General features: G+C 42.0%; 2 non-coding genes across 2 annotated transcripts; both read right to left on the reverse strand.

Moving 5' to 3' along the window:
• Positions 1–9,760: 9,760 nt before the first annotated feature.
• Positions 9,761–9,832, reverse strand: trnap-agg (transfer RNA proline (anticodon AGG)). The gene has a single exon. It is a non-coding gene; the product is annotated as a tRNA-Pro (tRNA).
• Positions 9,833–18,203: 8,371 nt separating this feature from the next.
• trnak-uuu (transfer RNA lysine (anticodon UUU)) lies at positions 18,204–18,276 on the reverse strand. Its single transcript has one exon. It is a non-coding gene; the product is annotated as a tRNA-Lys (tRNA).
• Between the last annotated feature and the right edge of the window lie 3,810 nt (positions 18,277–22,086).

The raw sequence follows: 22,086 nt of genomic DNA on the forward strand, positions 1-22,086 counted from the left end.
ACTTTTGTAAGAGTTTTGGAATGCGTCTATTCCCTATGGTGTCCTGAGTTGACACAGTGAGTTTTAGCTCAATTGGATGAAGTATGCGAGGCGTGAAAAGTTTTGTAGCAGGGTCACAAATCGCCAAAAATTAATAGAAATTTCAAAATCGCGGACTTCCTGTTGGGTTTGGAGGGGGGGTCCAAGAGACTTTTTTGTGCATCTTGGGGTGATAAACATGTGTGCCAATTTTCATGAGCCTACTCAAAACAGGCCAGGGGGGCAGGAAGAAAAACCTATGAAAACACAAGATTTGGTGTAGCCAGTAGGTGGCGCTCTGTCAAAGCCTCAATATTGTTGTATAGATGTGTTTAGGGTCAGACTCTGATCATACATGTGACATTTGGTACAGATCGGACAGAAAACGAAGAAGTTATAGCGACTTCCTGTTTCCTCTGAAACGGTCAAACTTTGAGGCCACGCCCTGGCCACACCGTCAGACTTTTGTAAGAGTTTTGGAATGCGTCTATTCCCTATTGTGTCCTGAGTGGACACGGTGACTTTCAGCTCAATCCGATGAAGTATGCGAGGCGTGAAAAGTTTTGCAGCAGGGTCACACATCGCCAAAAATGGCCACAAACTTTCAAATGGCGGACTTCCTGTTGGGTTTGGAGGGGGGGTCCAAGAGACTTTTTTGTGCGTCTTGGGGTGATACATATGTGTGCCAATTTTCATAATCCTGTGTCAAACTGGCCAAAGGGGCTACGCGTTGGGGGCGCTATAGAGTCATTTTCCTATGTGCGTTTCAAACTTTTTCGGGCGAATGAATTTTTCTACCAAGTTTGGTGAGATTTTGGGCATGTTAAGGCCCCCAAAAATGCGATCTAAGGGGGGGAAAGAAAAAAAAATAAATAATAATAATCCTAAGGGTTTCAATAGGGCTCTTGCACCATTCGGTGCTCAGGCCCTAAAAATAATAATCCTAAGGGTTTCAATAGGGCTCTTGCACCATTCGGTGCTCAGGCCCTAATAATAATCCTAAGGGTTTCAATAGGGCTCTTGCACCATTCAGTGCTCGGGCCCTAATAACAAAATACATGATAAAACACATAAGAGATAGTGATAAAAGCCAAGGTGAGCTGCCTATTCAGTGTTAAAAGACAAGGAAAACAAATGAGTTTTGAGTCTGCTTTTAAACTCTTCTACAGATCGAGCAGATCTGCCTTGAAGAGGCAGACTGTTCCACAGCCATGGGCCTGCCACTGCTAAGGCTCTGTCACCTCGGGTGATGAGCCTGGTGCCGTTTCTGTGCTGAGCTTTAAAACCAGATTGAAATATTTTTGTGTGACAGGAATGGGAGTTTAGAGATTGGTCTAAACTCGAACTCGGTTCGGGAACACCTCTTTAAAGGTGAGGTAGAATGTGGTTTAGGACTGATACAAGATTGGATAAAAACTGTGATTTAGCAGCTTTAACAGCTTTCTGATATTCAGCGAGACTATTTCTTAGCATTTCGAGGGACACTTGCAGACAGCCTTTTTTTCCATCTCCTCTCTGCTCGTGTGGTTTCATTCAGCCATGAGTCGAATGCTGGTTTGGGACTTTTACTTCTGAATGGAGCTATTTTGTCCAGTAAATCATAGCATATCGACAGCGATCCACTGGTTTACATTTAACTCACCAAGGTGGCTTGTGTGAAGAAGTGAGTCATTAAAAGCATCTGCGAATCGAGAGGCAGTCAGGTTGTTTAGCTGGGGTGCACAGTTTATCAAAAGCTTCGGGCAGTGTGACAGAGAACAGCACCGCAAAGTGATCCAAGATGCCAGTATCAGAGATTTCCTGTATGCTTATATTTAATCTAAATGACAACACAAGATCAAGTGTGTGTCCCTTCTCGTGCGTTGCTCCAACCACCGATTGACCAGATTAATCTTTGGCCAATTAGTTGGAATCGCAGCATATGTGGACACTAAAATCATAAGCTATTAAAAAGCGGTCGTAGTTCAGCGTTAACAGTCTTATTAAATTCTGGAATGCGATAGACTAAAGCGCACAGTGCTGGTGCATCAGCATTTAATACAAATGTCTGTAGTTCAAAGCTGGAGGATGGGTTTGTTACTACTTGGTGGCATAGATATAAAAACAGAGGCTGGTCGTCCACCCCTGCCGGTGGTTCGTGGTGAGTTTAGGTACACACAATCTGGGGGTAAGAGCTCGGAGAATGGGGTACACTCACGGACATGAAGCCAGGTTTCTGACAGAAACTGTTGTGAAGTAAAGAAATCATTGAGGATGAAGGTGTTGTTAGCTGGCGATCAAACATTGAGGAGGCCAAAGTGGAGAGTCTGCTCCTCGCGGCCCAGTGCAGTACTGCACTCCAGCTTCCGGAGACATCCATGATCCACACCGCGGCTGCTCCTGTGATTCCTGAGCAGCAGCGCTACCTCCGGCAGGTGGCGTGTCGCCGTGTGCGGTCTGCTGGGGTATAGGGGTACAATCCACTGTAGGTCTGGCCATATGTCACATCTGCGAGGAATTATCCTGTTGGCAGACCTCCACTGCACTGATTTTTACCATTTTTACCTCCATGCTTACCGCGTCTTCTCGGCCACATCCTCCGCCAGGTGGCCTGTGAGCACCACAGGTATAGCGGTACTAACCCCAGGTGAGAGGGAAGGCTGGAGTTTTGATCTTCAAATTCATATTTGAACAGCGATGAGGTTTGCAGGTGAAGTATGGTAAGAGAAATGACCACTGGATGTGACTGTTAGAATGTTGATGTAAAAAATCTAACCTAATTCAGATAATGTCAGAGCCATTTATTTATGTTGCAATCTATATTTACATTGTATATATTGATAGAATGAAGTAGTAATTGGCAAAGTGACGTCACATCCGTTTAATTATGATCAGCTGTTCCTCACCAGGTGAGGGGGGTGGAACCGATGCCTTTTTGCTTGCTCAGGGAAAACGTTTGGAAGATGGGGCACCGATACAGTCTTTGACCTCACGTAAATGAGATTTGTCTTTGTGGGTGTCAATTGAAGTCAAAACAAACAATGGATTGAGCCAAGTCTTCAGTTTGTAATTTTTGGCATGTGTGAGTCATAGAAGCGGAGCCCCGTTTTGATGGCATGGTTTTTAAGCAACATGAAAGCCATAACAGATAATATGATGTCACTGAACGAAATAGGAAGAAAATATAATATAGATAAAAACTTTTTTAAAAACTTTTACAGCTTAGAAGCTTCATCAGAAAATGTCAGAATCATTGGTTGATTAGATCCTCGCTAACCAATTTGGAAAGAATCATGTCTAAAAACAGCTTGAGCAAAGGTGCTATATCAGAGATATATAACCTGCTCCTATAACCTCCAATTCAACTGAAAATTCTAGCCATAAAGGAATTGCATGGAGCCAAGACCTAGAAATGGATATTACACCAGAAGACTGTGAATTTGTGTGTGCCAAAGCTCATACCGAATCAATCAATACAAGTGTTTTGCCCTTAAGGCTTAATACTTAGCATACTTTTATTTTGAAAAGTATTTAATTTTGAAAGGACCATGTTCATTCGGGTAACTTCCGGTTTCCTATATGCTGTTATTAGCTGTGTTCCAATTCAGAGGGTCTGCATCCTTGAGGAGGATGCAGCCTACGCGGTCTCAGCAGGATCCTCAACCGTTGGTAAATGGGACGGCCTAGCCTTCAAAGCACTTCCTGATTGTGGCGTGGCGCTGTGACTCAGAATCTGCCTCATTATTAAATAAATTGTAATCGTGAGACCAGAATTTATCCGCTCCTTCCTCATAAACAGTGTGTAGGCGCATCGGGCCTCTGTGCGCAGACAACAGCAGTGAATTGTAAACGCACAACCATGCATAGACAGAAATGACATGCTGCCGTGAAAATAAGATAGATATCATGAATGTTGGATGGCTGTATATTCTATGCTGATTTATTTTATTTCTACAGTGTTAAACAAGTAGAAACAAAACTCAGCAATGAAAAATGAATGAAACCGAAAACCATGACCTCAGAACCCTGACACAAACCGAACCGTGAATTTTGTGAACTGTTCCACCCCTGATACATACACTTTTCTGGTTTCCTGGCCTCTTAGTGTTTCAGTTAGAAGCATGCACACTGTGAAGGGGTTATCAAGCTGCTACTGTTCTCACTGTACAGTGTTCATCTGTACATAGACAAACATTCACGTTATCAAGCATCAGGCAGTGATCCATGCATCAGGTGTTTTTTTAACCTGGTGTCAAAATGGGTGTGGGATCAGTAGTGTCAATGATAATATATTTGTTGTTATCTTAACAACGTGCAAGCTGACATTCAGAGTACAAAAACAATCCAAAGGGCCTAGTCCAAACATTTACTTTGTCATGCAGTACGCCAGCACACATGGGATTCAGACTTTTCCCCATAGCCCAAGGGTGTAGGTTTGCATATGGACCATGGGGACATGTCACAACATGGGAAGACAAAACAGTCTAATTCAACAGAGACAGAGCTGGTAACACAGCAAACAATCAGGTGATTTAAGGTGAAATACGAGTTTGAGATAAACTACAGTATACGCCCATAGTCAAAGTCAAGTAAATAAATTCTGTGTTTTTCTGTCAATATGGAGTGCTGTGTGTACATTAATGAACTTAAATGATTATAGCAAATGGCTGCAATATAAAGAAAGAGCAAAAGACTGCTATCAAACACAACACCAGTTGTGTCCAGACTAATCTTGAGACCTTGGAGGAACTAATAAAACAAACAGAATTCTAGACAGGGAAGACATAGGAACCACTGATGAGACACCCCTAGTTCAGGAAGAAAATGATGAACAAAACCATAACAAGAGGCACTAACTGCCACTTGGAGAGATGGTTTGGATCATAAAACATTCTGTTCTGAAAAAGCAGAGGCATGGAGGCCAGCGGCATTTGTCAGAGAGATTGGTATGGGTCTTTACAGGGAAGACACAGGGAGCACATCATGTGTTATAATACAGATGTAACAGTCTCAGGAGGGCTGGGCAAAGCCAGAAAGAGCAAACCCCTGTACTGGCAGGAAAACTAAGACCACTTTGATCAAAAGGACAAAAGAAATTAGGATACTGACAAGGACAAGAGCAAAGACCACACAAGGGAAACATCAGTCGGTGTTTGTAAAAATTCCATCCATCCATCCATCTTCAACCACTTATCCGAGGCCGGGTCGAGGGGGCAGCAGTCTAAGCAGGGACACCCAGACTTCCCTCTCACCAGACACTTCCTCCAGCTCCTCTGGGGGAATCCCGAGGCGTTCCCAGGCCAGCCGAGAGACATAGTCTCTCCACTGCATCCTGGCGCTTCCCCGGGGCCTGCTCCCAGTGGGACATGCCCGGAACACCTCCCCAGGGAGGCGTCCAGGTTTGTAAAAATTCATAAACTTAATTTTAATTACAATTCACTTCGGTCGGTATTGACAGAAAGTACAATGCAACTTTCAGAGATATAACACAATCAAAAATGTATTTTCACTCACTAAAATAATTGTTTTTGCTATTTATTGTAGGTCGATGTCGTCCGGGCTGGCATACCAAGGCAAGGCAAGGCAAGGCAAGCTTTATTTATATAGCACCATTCATACACAAGGCAATTCAGAGTGCTTTACATAAGATGAAATCACAGAATAAAAACATATTAAAACATTAAATTAGGAAGGAAATTAAAATCATAAAAATAATAAAATCATAAAATCATAAAAACATCAAATAAAATCAGGATGATTAAATGAGAAGAGTGCGGTCAAGAAATTAGGAGAACGCTGCAGTAAACAAATGAGTTTTCAGGCCTGACTTAAATGAAGTGACTGTCTGAGCAGACCTCAGGTGTTCAGGAAGGCTGTTCCACAGGTGAGGGGCAGAGTAACTGAATCCTGCTTCACTCAGTCTGGTTCTGACCCTGGGTACACACAGTAGGCCTGTCCCTGATGATCTCAAGCGTCTGGATGGTTCATAGGGAACCAATAAGTCCAGGATGTATTTTGGTCCAAGACCATTCAGTGCTTTGTAGACCAGGAGTAAAGTTTTGAAATGTATCCTTTGACTCACAGGAAGCCAGTGCAGTGATTTGAGGACCGGTGTGATGTGGTCCATTTTCCTGGTGTTACTCAGAACTCTGGCAGCAGCATTTTGGACCAGCTGCAGCTGCCTGACTGATTTTTTGCTAAGACCTGTGAGGACGCCGTTACAATAATCTAGTCTACTGAAAATAAATGCATGAATAAGTTTTTCTGTGTCTTGTTTGGACAGAAAGCCCTTGATCCTAGCAATGTTTTTCAGGTGGTAATAGGCAGACTTAGTAATGGCTTTTACATGGGTGTTAAAGTTCAGGTCTGAGTCGAGTATTACACCAAGATTTCTGGCTTGGTTTGTGACCTTCAGTGACATGGAGTCAAGGTAAGCACTGATCTTAGCTCTTTCATTTTTGGGGCCAAAAACAATCATCTCTGTTTTGTCAGCATTGAGCTGGAGAAAGTTCTGGCTCATCCACTCATTGATTTGTTGAGTACACTTACTTAGTGAGTGTAAGGGACTGTAGTCATGTGATGACACTGATATATAAAGCTGTGTGTCGTCTGCATAGGTGTGGTAGGAGATGTTGTGCTGTTCTATGATCTGAGCTAGGGGCAGCATGTAGATGTTGAACAGAAGTGGTCCAAGAATGGACCCTGGAGGAACCTCGCATGTGATTTTAGTTCGGTCAGACTCATAGTTACCAATTGACACAAAGTAGTCCCTATCATGTAAGTAAGATTTGAGCCAGTTTAACACAGTGCCAGTAATTCCCACCCACTGCTCCAGCCTGTCGAGCAGTATGTTGTGATCAACTGTATCAAATGCAGCACTAAGGTCCAGCAGCACTAAGACAGAGACTTTGGATGCATCATTATTCTGATGTATGTCATTTAAGACCTTAATAAGTGCAGTCTCAGTGCTGTGGTGTGCTCGAAATCCAGACTGAAATTCATTAAAAAGATTGTTTTGCACCAAAAATGCATGAATTTGTTGAAAAACAGCCTTTTCAATGACCTTTCCCAGAAAAGGAAGGTTAGATATTGGCCTGTAGTTATTTATTGCTGAAGCATCCAGATTTGATTTTTTGAGCAGAGGTTTGATTACTGCAGTTTTCAGGGCCTGGGGAAACTGCCCTGACTGAAGAGAACTGTTAACTATCTGCAACACATCTGACGATAAGCAGTTAAAAATGTTTTTAAGAAAATGTGTAGGCAGATTGTCAAGTGAGCATGTTGTGGGTTTTAACTGTTAAACAGTTTCTGTCAGTGCTGTATTATCTAGAAGGTTAAAATGTGCCAGCTTAACCGGTGGATGAGAAGGCACAAGTGACATTATGGTTTTGCCAGAGCTAGAGCTACAGACTGTTTGTCTTATTTTTAACACTTTATCTGTGAAAAAAGATGCAAAGTCATTGCATGACTTTTTAGACAGCAGTTCAGGTGGGACTGACACTCCTGGGTTTGTCAGTCTGTCTATAACAGAGAACAATGTGCGAGCATTGTTGCTGTTCCTATCGATGATCTCTGAAAAATATGATTGTCTTGCATTTTTCAGTTCCTGGTTGTAGTTATGTAGGCTCTCTTTGTAAATGTTATAATGAACCTGGAGTTTAGTTTTTCTCCATCTGCGTTCTGCCTGTCTGCAGACTCTTTTTTGAGCTTTAACCAGTGTGGCATTTCTCCAAGGTGACTTTTTCCTTCCTGACAGAACTTTGGTTCTGATTGGGGCAATTGAATCAATAACAGTCATAACTTTGGAACTGAAACTGTTTACAAGGTCGTCAACAGGAGCTGTGGGCAGGGTTGGTGATGGTACAAAAGCCTGTGTGAACAGTGCACAGGTGTTATCATTAATGTGACGCTTTCTGATCACCTTTCCTTCTACCTTGTTGGTATTAGCAGGTTTGGTCGTTTTAAACGCAACACAGTAATGATCAGAAAGAGCAACATCGGTCACCACAACCTCAGAGATGTTCAGACCTTTGGAAATGACTAGATCCAGTATATGTCCCTTGTTATGTGTTGAGTCTGTTACATGCTGTGACAGCCCAAAGCTATCTAGGATGTTAAAGAGTTCTTTGGCACTTCCATCATTAGGATTATCAACATGAAAACTGAAGTTGTTGTGGCTGTTATAAGGTATACTGAGCAGAAGCAGAAACCCTTCTGTTGAGTCCTCAGTCTATTTTGACAATATTATAATTATTATAATATGAAGCATATTTTTTTCATGTGTTTTATATATATGTGTAATATATTTTACTCTGTGATATCTTAAACGGGTTGAGCCATGGTGATATTACGAGTAATATGTGCAAGCTCATATAAACAAACCCCGGTGTGTTTCAGGTGTGTTGTCTTCCTCTCCCTTTGTGTGCCCCCTCCTCCTGACGATCACCCCCTCTGCCCTAATGTGTCTCACCTGTGTCTCATTGTCTTCCATTCCCTGGTGTACAGTGCATCCGAAAGTATCACAGCGCTTCACTTTTTCCACATTTTGTCATGTTACAGCCTCATTCCAAATGTATTAAATTAATCTTTTACACTAAAACACTGTTTTACTTCAACAACAGTGATCTGTTCGTACAGCAGCTGTCAGGCAGAGCAGCTGCAGTTCAAGCTGCTGTTTACAGAGAGAAGCAAGAAAACAACAGTCAGCATCATCTTCCATAAAAACACATGACAATAACACGTGAGACAGAGCGTTTATGATCAGTGCTCCCCCTGCTGGTTAGGACATATGATGGCATTTTTAATGTACCAGTCAAGTCACTCAGTGGTTTGTCTTTGTTTTTATGACTTTCTACATTGTAGGTTCATCCTGAAGACATCAGAGCTATGAAGGAACACATGTGGAATGATGCAGTGAACAAACAGTGTTAAACCAAGCAGAATATGTTTGATGTTTGACATTCTTCCAAGCAGCCAGCTTTTGCTTTGATGACAGCTTTGCACACTCTTTGCATTCTCTCAATCTGAACTGAACCACCAATGCTGTGCAATGCTGACATCTAGTGGTGGAATCGCAGGCTGCAGCCTCCTCATTCCAAAATCAATCCCTCCTCCACATAAAGTCAGAAGTTCTAAATGTGAGTCATTAAATGAGAGGTTCCAGCAGAAACGTCCAAACATCTGAAGAGAAGCTGAGAAGCCTGAGATACAGGGGCTGCAAGCTGAGCTTCAACTGTTCCTGTTTAGACAATAAGAACAGATCATCACTGTCTTTTAAAATGTTCTGATCAAATCACATTAGTTTGTATATTTATATTACACACAGAGCTGTTGTTTCAGTCACATTCATTTGTTATGTGTACAGTGGGTGCAGGAAGTATTCAGACCCCCTTAAATGTTTCACTTTGTTATATTGCAGCCATTTGCTAAAATCATTGAAGTTCATTTTTCCTCATTAATGTCCACACAGCTCCCCATACTGACAGAAACACACAGAGCTGTTGACATGTTTGCAGATGTATTAAAAAGACAAAGAAATATGACATGGAAAGACACACACCTGTCTGTATAAGACCTTACAGCTCACAGTGCAGGTCACATACTGGGTGATGACGTCCACCTGCAGGTGTTACTGTGGAACAACTGCTCTGGATGAGTCCGAATAGAACTTTGTTAGCTTTGTAAAGCTGTGTGGTAGTTAGAGAGGAACTGAAAAGACTCAACAACAAGGAGTTGGTCTCCAATGGAATACAGTTAAACATCAGGGCTCGTCCGGGATTTGAACCCGGGACCTCTCGCACCCTAAGCGAGAATCATACCCCTAGACCAACAAGCCATGTGTGACCTCCTTTATAGGGCTGTCTTGATCACTGCCTCTCATTTCCACCTGTTGTCTGTTCCATTTGCACAACAGCAGCTGAAACTGCTGATTCACAGTCAGTGTTGATCCTAACTGGACAGGCTGGTTTCACACAAGTGTGGCCAGATCAATTTTACCACTGGATGTAGTGAAGTTTGTAGTTATCCAGAGAAGGACTGTGTACTTTATGATTTGTATCTTAAGAGGAGATTTGCATATTAGGGATGAAATAAATACAGCATGAAACATAAATAAATAAACTGGCTGAATTTTAATATTTAATATTTAATATTAAAATGGCTGAATTTCAGCGGACTAATTCCACTGTGATCCTTAGTAGCATTATACGTAATAAGATTGTCAGTGAAGAACACAAATATAAACACACACACACTCTTCTCCCAGCTCTTATAAAGACATCGTCATGGCAGCAGAGTCCTACCGGAGCTCCAGAGAGACACAAACAGCAGCAGCGCTCTGTGACCCATGTCCACTCTGTGTGTCCTCCAAACAGTCTTCCTCAGGTCTTTATCAGGACAGCAGTCAGGTCCAGCCCTCTGGGGGGTTCTGCTCTCAAAGGTGATCTGGAATGACAGCTGACAGCAGAGAGAGGAGAGCTTTAAATGTACTGCTACAACCTGATTGGCTGCATGAGCAGCGAGGCAGCGCCTGATTGGTGGAGGAGCTGACTTGAGAGAGTGTCAGTGCATCAGTCATGTGACTTATCAGCTCTGCTCTTTCTGCCTTTTCCTCTGAATCTTTTCATCTCATCAGTGTTCCGCCCTCATACGTCCTGCATCAACATGAAGCTGCTGTTTATTCATGCATTTCTAACACACAGCTGACAGGTCCGTCACTACCTGCAGTAAGGTATTGGATCTGGACTGGAAGCTGAGTGAGGAGAGAAGCATTCTGAAGGCTTCCAGTGACTGACGTGTGGATGTTGAATCTGTCTGAGTCCAGTGTTCAGCTCAGTCCAGCTGCTGCACACAGTGAGGAGCTGTGACTGCATCCAGCTCAGTCCTGCTGTGAACTGTGAGTCTGAACTTTGGGGTCGACCCTGCAGGATCCTGCAAAGGCCCAACAGCCTGTTGCACTGATGCACAGGAAGCCTTTCCACAGTTGAAGCAGGCAGTGTGTGTGTCTGAAGCAGTGTATTGTGTGTGTGTGTGTGTGTCTGTATATGTGTGTGTGCATGTGTCTGTGTGTTAGTGTGTGTCAGTGTCTATATTGTGGCCCTGTGTTGGCCTCTCAGGGAGTGTTGTGTTGTTGCTGCTGTCTCTCCCCTGTGTGTGCAGGAGGTTGCTGGGTGGAGCTGATCCTGAGCTTATGCAGCTCTCCTGTGCTGATGAGCTGGAGACGGTTTAAGAGTTCCCAGTCTGTCTGCTTCACTCTCTCTCTCCCCGTCTGGCCTACTAGGAGGGCTGCTCTCTCTCCAGCCTGCTGCAGGCATGGCGGTGTATTTTGTTGCACATTTCCTTGTTTGTCAATTGTTGGTGTACAACTACTGTTCTTTCTTCAATAAAATGGTCAAACGGTTAAGGTTGTGTTTGTCCTCCCCAATTTGTCACACTTTCTGAGCCGGTGTGACAATATATGTGTGTGCATGTCTGTAAGAGTGTGTGTGTGATTGTGTGTTGGTGTGTGTGTTGCGTATATATGTGCACGTGTCTATATGTGGGTGTGTGTGTCAGTGTGTGTGTGTGGTCAGCCTTCATCCTTCCTGTCAGCAGAGCAAAGCTGTATCAGTGTCTCATCCAGGTCTCAGCTCCTCAGGCTTTCTTCAGAAGAGCTGTCACTGTTGGAGTATCTGTTGCACAAGTGCTGCACATATCTGATCTAAGTTCTTTCTGAATCCTCACATCTAAAGTTACAGAGAACTTTTACAAACTCCCTTCTTGTTGGCTGCTACAAGCCGACAGCCTCCACACATCAGAGGCCTGCACACCATGAGCTTCCTGCACTTCCTGCTGTTGATGACAGCTCTCTCTCAGATTGGGAGATTAGACTGATGTGACTGTGACATCATGACGTCACTATTCAGAGCCTGCTGTTTAACATGCTGCTCACAGAGAGACAGAGACAGCAGCAGCACTCTGTGAGCCAGGTCCACTCTACTTGGAGGAAGTAAAACGCCTCATTTCATCAAGATGGAGACACTGAAAGAACACAACCAGCAGCTGTGACACATCAGCTTTTCCTCTTAATCTACTCAGTTCATGGATGTTCTGACACACGTCCTGCCTCGTGCTTCAACAGGAAGACTCATCAAGTTGATAGCAGCTTCAAAATAAGTGTGTATAAGTATTAAAACACTAAACTGTGACTTCAATGAGTCTCCTTTATTTGAACTGATTCATAAAATGATCATAAACACATGACAAATGAAATCCATTCAAACTCTGAAGTTCACCTCATCATATCCCAGTGGCAGACAGAACAGGCCCCCTGAGTGACAGCAAAGCAGTGAGCCCCCTGCTGGTGATCAGCTGCATGTACCAGAAGCAGACAGAGATTTCTGATATGATGTTAAAGGTGTCACAGAGGAGGATCCGACTGTCTGACCTCTGATTCTTCTGTCAGCATCAGACACATCACAGTTTGATCAGTTTTCAGATCACACACAGCAGCATCAGTAACACTGAGCAGACATTACACACTCCATCAAACACACACACACACTGCTCACTTATAACAGGGATAATAAGTAAAGTTCTTTACAATAAATTCACATTCACATTTTATTATCACTTCACACATGGCACAGTATATATGGCAGAGAGTTAAAGGTGGAATATGTAGTCAGAGTTAATACCAAATATTGACACTAGGTGGCAGCACTTCAGCCTCCATCCACTGCTGCACTACCAGCACCACTCTCAGTGCTTTTTGTTTCCATTGACTGTACAACATGATTCAATCCATGTTATTTATATGACAAACTATGTGTAGTGTTTCTATGTGTGTAGCTGACATGTTGCTCAGCTTCCATTGGACACATATACTAGATGGAAGCTGCAGCAGGATTGGCTGATGACTGATCACAGGTGTGAACAATCAAACCTGCGAATGAAATGGAAAACAAGTAAAGGAGCACCAACACCAAACTGGACAGGACAAACTGGACAAGACCATGCACTCATGGACAGAACCAACCTGGGTCGTCAGACTCTTCATCGTTACCTTTTGCCGGTTGTTGTGGCCGAGTGGTTAAGGCGATGGACTAGAAATCCATTGGGGTTTCCCCGCACAGGTTCGAATCCTGCCAACAACGGTTCTTTCATCTCCAAGATCACTTTATGCCCCTCCATCGTTTACACTTAACAAGTCTGATGTGTTAACAACGAGCTCTATGAAAAAGGTCATCTTGACCAGTCAGAGTGCTGCCATTTATATTGACTGTCTGAGGACCAAACCCTGGCACAGTCCATCTGACACTTCCAAAAACTATCATTTTAAAAACGCTGGACCGAGAGCAACTGGTGTGCAGTGAGGAGGCAAAGGATAAAACGTCCCAGCACATTTCAAACCCAGTTTCACCCTGAGGCAGAGACTGCTTCACCTTAAGGACAAAACACCTGGGAAAGGCAGATCTCAAGGTACTACAATAGTCAGAATGATTCATCATGTGGTGACCAGATGAAAAATCTCATCTCTGGCTGAAGACTTGTTGAGATAGCATAGACAGACACACTCTGAGTCTGTCCACATCAGTGTCAGTGAAGATTTCAGATTGTTTATTAAGTATTCATCCTTGAGCTTTTCCAAACTTGTTGTGGACAGCACGCTTTTCATGTCAGGATGGCCGAGCGGTCCAAGGCGCTGCGTTCAAGCTGGGGAACATTCGTCCGTCTAAGATGGGGAAGAAGGGGGGAGAAGAAAAGAAGAGGAAAAAGAGGGGAAAAAGGGAAAAATGAAAAAAGAAAGGAAAGCTGTGGAAACATATCTAATTTGTGTACGTATTTCAAACTTTTGAAATACTTAGGATTTTACTTTGGACCACAGCTTGGATTCGAACCGGCGACCACAGGAATGCTAGTGTTGATCTGCATCTGCTACATTTCTGGCATCATTTTTACAAATGGACATATGGATAAACGTTTTAACAGTCTGCCTAAAGTAAACGGAGTGTTGCTATTAAGCAGGGACTCTCCTGTGTTGTACTCTATTTACCCTTGTTGCATAATACAGACCACAGACACATGAAATGAGACTGTTTCGGGTTTATTAACTCAAAATCATATTTTCTTACATCCCAAATAACGCTGTAATCCGACCCATATTTACAAATAAATGTCCCTTCAGTCCCGATCAAAAAGTAACAGGCAAACAAACAAAAAACTCCTCCTGGTGAACCCCACACAGGATCCTCTCTCTCCCTGGGCGATCCTTGTCCATAAAAACAAATGGTTATTGTCCGTATTTTTTTTTTCGAATCACGGGTCCCTCTTACTCTCCCCGTTTTCCCGTTTTCCTTCTCCTGTCTGCCACCGCTGTCCTTCACGTCTCTCTCCTTTCACCCACAGCATGTCAGCTGGCAAAATAGATCACCCAACCCCCCGCTGTCCTCTGACACGCCGTGTACCACAACATATAATATAAAATATAAAATAAAATATTACAAAGAATGCCGTAGCTTTAAGCAGCATTAAGGGACAATGTTTATTTACAGGAAGACATTTCTATATGGCCATACACCATAAAAATCTAAATAACTTATGTGGTAGTGCTGTGGTAGTGCTTAAACGGTGCTGTGGTAGTGCTTAAACGTGGGTGGAAATACTTTGATTCTCAGGTTTGGTGTTTAAACACTGCACCTTAAATAACATTAGTAAGCACCGAGTGGCAAAAACAAAATCCACTTTGTGTAACGACCGTAACTCAACAAATCTATCAATCTATAAAAACGTCAACACAGTACCAGAGTTTACATGACACACAAACTTAAACTAGTGTCACACGGCACTGTAGCAAGTGTTTAATTACCGTACCGACTGTTTTTCTCGCTAGCTAGTGCAGAATGAATGACGACCGGTATGCGCCATACTGATTCTCTGCTCCAACATTTGTCCGCTGTGATTGGTCAAATGTTGGAAATGTTGGACAGTGGGGAAGAAATCCGCTAGCTGATTGGGCGCACCTCCAGCAATTGAAGGCTTGTGATTGGCTCTTGTGTCCAACATTTTCCAACATTGTACGGACGATCCTTCGCCAGCTGGCGTTCAGGTCGCAGTCTCCACTGGAGGCGTGGGTTCAAATCCCACTCCTGACAGTTCCTCCTCTGGAGGAGAAATAAGTTTTCATTTAAAACGCTGACTGATCTAACCCAGACCACAAAATCCAATTGAATGATTTCATCTGTTATGATAATATTAAAGGTAACAGCTGAGACGTTGGACAAAACTTTCAGGGGTTCTTCCTGTTTTTTCTTGCCACTGTTGCTCTTAAGGAGGGTCAGTCTCTGGCTCCAATCGGATGACATCACAGGTCACTGTCGGGTTAGGGGTTTAATTCCAGAATTTTGTCTACCATTCCGGAATCCTGCCTATCATTCTGGAATGGGTGGATGGATGTCTATTCCAGAATGCTCACAGATGAGAGCTTGCAGTCCTGCGTCAAGATTAAAGTTACATCTTAAATGCCCGATGTTGAGAAGCTGACCATTGAAAATGGAAAAACCGAAAACAGACGTCACATTAAACGTAAGAACACAATCCTGTCATAGGCACATATTTAGTAACGAAGTGGCTGTTTCTATAAAGTGATTTCTGATTTTCGTCAGTATATATGTGGAATGACACTTAGGGATATTATTGTGTTTTGTTGCTCAGGTCCGAGGATAGCTGCGTTGGTTGCGTGCCAAAAGAGAAGAGGATGCTGCTTCGTTTTACCCTTGCACTGACTTGCTTGGTATTTGCACAGAAATCAAACTTAAACTGTATGAATTAGATTTTATATACTTTACCTTTTCAAAAGGCTGCTGTTTTATTTTTATAAATGCAGGCTGCGTTTTATTGCACTCTGTTTGTTGCCCAGATAAGGGGCACGTTATGCACGTCCCATTTTGTTGTTGTTTTTTCGAATCCTCAAAATAAAAATGACATCAAAAATCAGATTTCTTCATTGCATTTCTTTAATTTCATCAAAGCAATGAAACATAATTCATTAATATTGTAATGGAGTTGTCGTACAACAGAGCAGTCACGTGGTGCCTCATTCCCTACAGGATGTGCTGCAGGGAAAATAAACATGTAATCATGAAGGTTCATTATGTATTTGTAGCCAACTTAGTCATTTTGATAGTAGGCTAATATAGCTAATATAGATACATACAGCATGTGTTGCCTTTATTATAAGGCTTATATAAGGCTTTTAATTTTTGGTGGCTCCAGACATATTTGTTTTTTGTTTTTTTGGTCCAATATGGCTCTTTCAACATTTTGGGTTGCCGAACCCTGAACTATAGGGATCGTAGTCATGTGAGCTCCTGCAAGATCCACCCACAGAGGTCCTGAACACATAAAACTCAGATTCCCAACCAGAAAAGTAGCAGAACTGAAGAAGCCACTTGGGGAAGTGGCGAAACGTCTTCAAAAAACAATCCTTGATTGACTTTGTGGCTGTGGCATTAGCTCAACATTGAATCATAAAGTGTATTTGTTGCATAACAGGAAGTGGTCAGTGGAAACTGAATTGAATTGAATTGAGAAGCAGAACCTCTCCTTTATAGGGGTTGGTAATTGTCTCGCATTGGACAGAAATGAAAACTGTGTTTAGATAAGCAAAGATGCTAGCAGGTTAACAGTACTGCAGTGGTTAAACCCGATGGGCCGCTGAAGGGCTGAAAACGTGCAGGCACTATTACTTCAAATTCTGACACGGCCATGTTTGTAGTCCAATGAAAGAGGACAAGCTACTGAATTGAATGGTATAAAAATCTCCTGGACTACAATACCCAGCTGACATAAAATCCCTGCGTAAAGACTAGATGCAACAACACTAACGCTAGTGCGCGTAGGTGTTTGTGGAGGTTGTAGTTGCTTTAGTGCGCTTCAGTGACTTTTGGTGAATTTCAGTGAGTTTCAGTGAGTGTCAGAGGTTTTTTTAGGTTGTTAGCTAGCTTATCTCTTCTTCTTACTGCGTCGAGAGGGGCATGGAGCAGAATTTCAACGGCAGGGATTTCCGGATTTGTTTGACCCCGTTGCCAGCCAGTTGAATGTTGGAAAAGATGGACCCAGTTTATGAGTAAGTTTTGTACATTTATTTTGAAGTGTAAACTATTTGTTGCTAATAAAAATGATTTATTATATATATACATATACACAGTATAGTATACAGCAGGGTGGTAGTTGGGGTGAGAGAGGAGGATGCAGAGGATAGTGGTGATGATTCACTGTGGCAACCCCTAAGGGAAGAGCTGAACAGAGATGAAGAAGGATGATTCAATCCTATTCAATACTGTCTTTACATATTTTTTACATAATGTGTATATTTCAATATGTATGCAATTACAGATAAAAATAAGTGTTATTATTTTCATAGCCAATAAGAGGGAAGAGCCCAGATGGGCCTGGGACCTGGCTTTCCTCTTCAGCGAGGTCCCAGGCCCATCTGGGCTCAACGCTGAGGCATCACCTCTCCTTGTTGTTATTGTATTTTTCTTACTTTACATTTGGTTGGACTTTCATTATTTTACATTAGTTATTAGTTATGATAATAAAAACTGCTCTATTTGGAGACAAAATTATACATTTTGATGTTTTTGATTTTACACTGTGCATAATGGTAGAAGTTGATGAAGTACAAGGTAAAATTCATACCCAAAAGCTCCAGTAGATGGCAATAGACTAGTGAAATGGATATAAGTTGTATTTTTCAGCCACTTCCCATTGGAAATGATAAGTAACCTATTTGGCAATGTGGTGCCAAATTGTGCCAGAGTGTCCGCCTGGTGATATCCTTACTAAAACCTTTGTGAAGACTTTGCTCTTTGTTCAAATTCTATCAAATTTGGTATATTTGTAGCCAAGGGATAGCTGAATGTGATCAATGGCATCTGTGTACATAGAATCATTGTTAGCATACTGTTTTCTGCTGTCAAACAGGAAAAAAACTTGAGGATAGAAATGTTACATTTCTCATTCAGTTTATTGTAATTCACTCAGGCATACTAATAGACACAATATTTTAAACACTGGAAATGCATTTTCCGAGGTCCCTGGATGTTCCTAGACACCAAGAACATGCAGAATGCACATTATTATTGTCTTTTTAGGTGATTTTTTTTTTCTTTTAGGGTTTAAAGGGTTAACATCTGAATGTGGTGTAACAAGAGTACAAAGCTTGCCGCCCAAACAGGGACTTGAACCCTGGACCCTCAGATTAAAAGTCTGATGCTCTACCGACTGAGCTATCTGGGCTCTACATGTCATTTCAGGGACTAATTCCGTGCAGACAGGTTAACTGAAACAGAGAGCATTGATTGGCTACATTCAAACATATAAGAAATTCGCTGAATGCTTCTTTAAGGGTGAACTTCCTGTGTGTGCAGACAGTGGAGGTGGTTTCAGGTGTTATAAATTGGCATCTCCATGGTTCAGATGAAGAAGTGGTTCCAGTTCCTCACATGCTCACATCTGCTAGTCCACAGAGGACAGTGGTCCTATACACATAAAGAACACATACTTAATGAATGTATGTGTTTTTATAGAGGACTTCATATTGTCTGAACCTGAGGAGGAGGAGGAGGAAGTCCTGTTCATATCAGCTGACAGGACTGATTCTGGTGTCAGCACATGTTGCTTTAATCTACAAAGTGAAATTGTTATTTGTTGCCAGTCATACACTCTCAGACTCTGGATTCCATTACAGGACAATGTGGACCTCATGACAGTGTTGTATGGAAAGCCAGTTCAGTTCATTTCTTGATATTAAATATTTTATTTCTCGCACTAGTAAGGCAAAACGTTGCACTAGTTAACTAGTGAATGCATTTAGACCTGGTTAGTGTTGGGTGTATGAGCTTCAGGGATGTTATTTTAGGTTTGTTGTTTGTATTCATGTTAGTAAACTTGATTAGTTTTTGTGTTGTGTCTCCTTTCTATTGGCTGTTGGCAACACGTGTTTGCAGATGGGTTAAGGGTGAGCCTATTAGAATATGAGAGAGCCTGTTCATGAAGAAGGTCATGACTGAAGAGTGTATGAACGTTCAGGGAGAGCAGCTCACTGTTCACTGGTGCTTTTGTTCTTTTGTGAAAAGGTAACGGCAATTAAATAAAGAGATGTTTGTTTCAAATAACAAAAGTTAAAGCTGTGCCTGTTTTTATTGCACAGTCAAACTAATTTCATGACAAATAGCCTATATCATAGAATTTTAGTCGAATTTTAGTCGTTAAAAAATGTTGATGACTAAAATGTTTCTAAAATCAAATGACATTTTAGTCACAAGACTAAATAAAAACTAAATCAAAAATTGCTGCCAAAATTAACACTGATATGACTACACATACTTATAGGTATGCTTACAATGAAGGGTTAACTACCAAATAATTTAATTGTCAGAAACAGAACTCAGCCTCATAAATATCCATTTTTACAGTGAGCTCCCAAGGAGCCATGCACAATCACTACCTTCACATAAAATAAACCACATCATAAAGTGCTGCTTACCTTTCAGAGGAATCAAACTTCTGAAAGCAATATGGCGCCCTGCATAAACTTCTCTCAGCAACTACGGTGTCCCTGAAGAAAAGTGCAGCATGTGAGCTGTCACTCCAACCAAACCAACCGTGCCTCTGCACCACCTGCTGGCCAACCGGAACAGACTTACATGTATATCTGCATATCTAATGGTTGTTCTGTATCGTCTTTATTTTTACTTTATCTGTTGTTATGCTGCTCAGGACCTTGTTTCGATGCTGCTGCAATGACTTCATGTTCCTCGGCCACACTTGGAGGAGCTGTTCACGTCCACAGGGAGGAAAGGAGACAGCGTGCTGATGGAGCAAACTCTGTTTACCATGTGGGGTAACATCGGCTTACAAGGATTCAACCTCCAATCTCAAAAACACATTATGGTAAGCAGTCTTATGTCTGTATTTGTGTATTTGTAAATATTAATAAAACAGTTTTACAAATATTTGATTTCACGCCTTTGCGTCTAGATCAATTGATGCGAAAATCGAAGCAAGTGAACCTGTGACTAATTAATCTGGGTCTACGCTGTGTCTTCTGCTGCTGTCCAACAACACTCCGCCGCATCCGTGTCCGGCTGCCGTTAAAAGAAAACAAGCGGTCGCTGCAGCAGTCATACAGCTAACATCAGGAGGAACATGCTAAACAAACAGTGACACATTCAACAGAAGGAACTCTATAGTACGAGAGCAGGTAGGAGTTTTCTCTGAGACATAGAAAGTGTCATCTAAGAACTTCCCGTTTGTGAGCCCAGAGATAGCGAGTAGGATGTCAAAATGAGTGACAGCATGTAGCTCAGTCAGCAGGATAAAACCTGTTTGTAGTGCCTTTCACTGAACATAGAGGCCTTTCTTCATGGCTGTTCACTTTAATGAAGATGTGTTAAAGCACCAGAGCTGCTGAACTCCTTGTGTGTGAGAGCCTGTTTGGTTTATGTCATTTGAAATTGAACATGATCAAAGTGTCGTGCGTTCACATTAACTTTATTAATACCCATGGAGTCATTGGGTTGTGTTAGCAGCATATACAAGAAGTGACAGTAAACACAATGCATGTGTTGATGATTTTCTGTGTCCTCTTCACAGATACTGTGTGTTGATACCCCAGTATTTTCTGAGCCAGTCATCTACAAAGTAAGTTACTAACACAGCCACAACTGTTATGTTGTGTTATTTTAAATGATACAATGATTCTGTACATGGTTTGTAAACCTTCAGCTGTAATGGAAACAGTAGTGCTTTTTATATTGTTTGAATGGAAATGTAACTGTGCCCTGACAGATTTGTTTTCTTCTTTTCTTCTTCTTAGAATTCTTTTCTTCTTTCGCATTAAAAAGAAGAAAATGAATCATAATATTAATTAATAATAATTAAGAAGGAGAGGTTGGTGTCTTTAGATAAGCATGTGTTTCAGAGATTCAGTGTAGTTTTGAGTGTGAGTACCAGTATGTGTTTGGCATGGTGTGCTGCTGATTTTGATTGAGCTTTGTATTCTTTCAGGTCTTGTATACATTCAAAATGAGTACTGTGATTAAGTTTGTGCGGCATTATTATCAATACGTAGGGAGTGGCAGAGATGCCTGATTGTCAGGGCTCCTTGTACAAACAGAGCACAGTGTTGAGTAATAGGGCATAGAAACTTCAAGGTCCGCCAAAGAAACTGTTATTACTAACAGCAGCGTTACAGTGAGGAAACATACAATAATTATTCTATAACCCTATTCCCAGTTTGTTTGGGTGTTGTCAGAGCTTATTGCCTTTGATTAGGTGGTTGTTGTTGCAAAGAGCGTAAGGGAACCACACAGCCTCTGCTCTCTTGTTTCTGTGCTCCTGTAATACCTTTCATTCTGCTCTGTAGCCACTTAAAGTTTATATCCATTTTGATGTTGTTGTTGTCACATACACACTGTCACAAATGTTTAATTGAACGCTGGCTATCATACACGGGAAGAGGGATGCGATAGACGTGTATCCAGTGATTAGCCTGGCTGCCTCTCTAAACCCCTCTGGAAATGGTAAAAGCATTTTTGTAACTTCTATACAGATCCACAGTTTACTAAACATCGCAGATTGACACTAAGAGGCAAGAGATGGTGTAAACAGCACACAGAAAGATGTTTTATATAGGCTACTATGAATGAGCTGAGACACTCCATAAATCATGTGTACAGGTGTACCTGAAGGGGCAGATGGAAGCTACAGACAGCAGGTCATCAGCTCTAACAGAAGAGACGACTCAACAAAAAGGCACGAGACGTCGTACAATATGTGGTCTTAATAATACAGTTACATTGTTCTAAGTGTTTTGTTGTTGGATTTCTGTTACCACCCCCATGTACGTTGGTATCAGACGGTCAACTGTGCAGTTGCAAGAGTGATCTTGGTGAACCCAGAAAGTCAGCGCTGTGATTTCTTCTCTGACAGAGTCATCTACAGGTCTGTCAGGACCAGACCACCAGTGTTTGCTCACTCACTTTCATCACATCCAACATTCAGTGGAACTTTCTGTCCAGAGCATTTTACACTGGTGGTAGTGGG

The sequence above is a fragment of the Parambassis ranga genome, unplaced genomic scaffold (genome assembly GCF_900634625.1).
Source record: "Parambassis ranga unplaced genomic scaffold, fParRan2.1 scaffold_27_arrow_ctg1, whole genome shotgun sequence".
NCBI lineage: Eukaryota > Metazoa > Chordata > Actinopteri > Ambassidae > Parambassis > Parambassis ranga.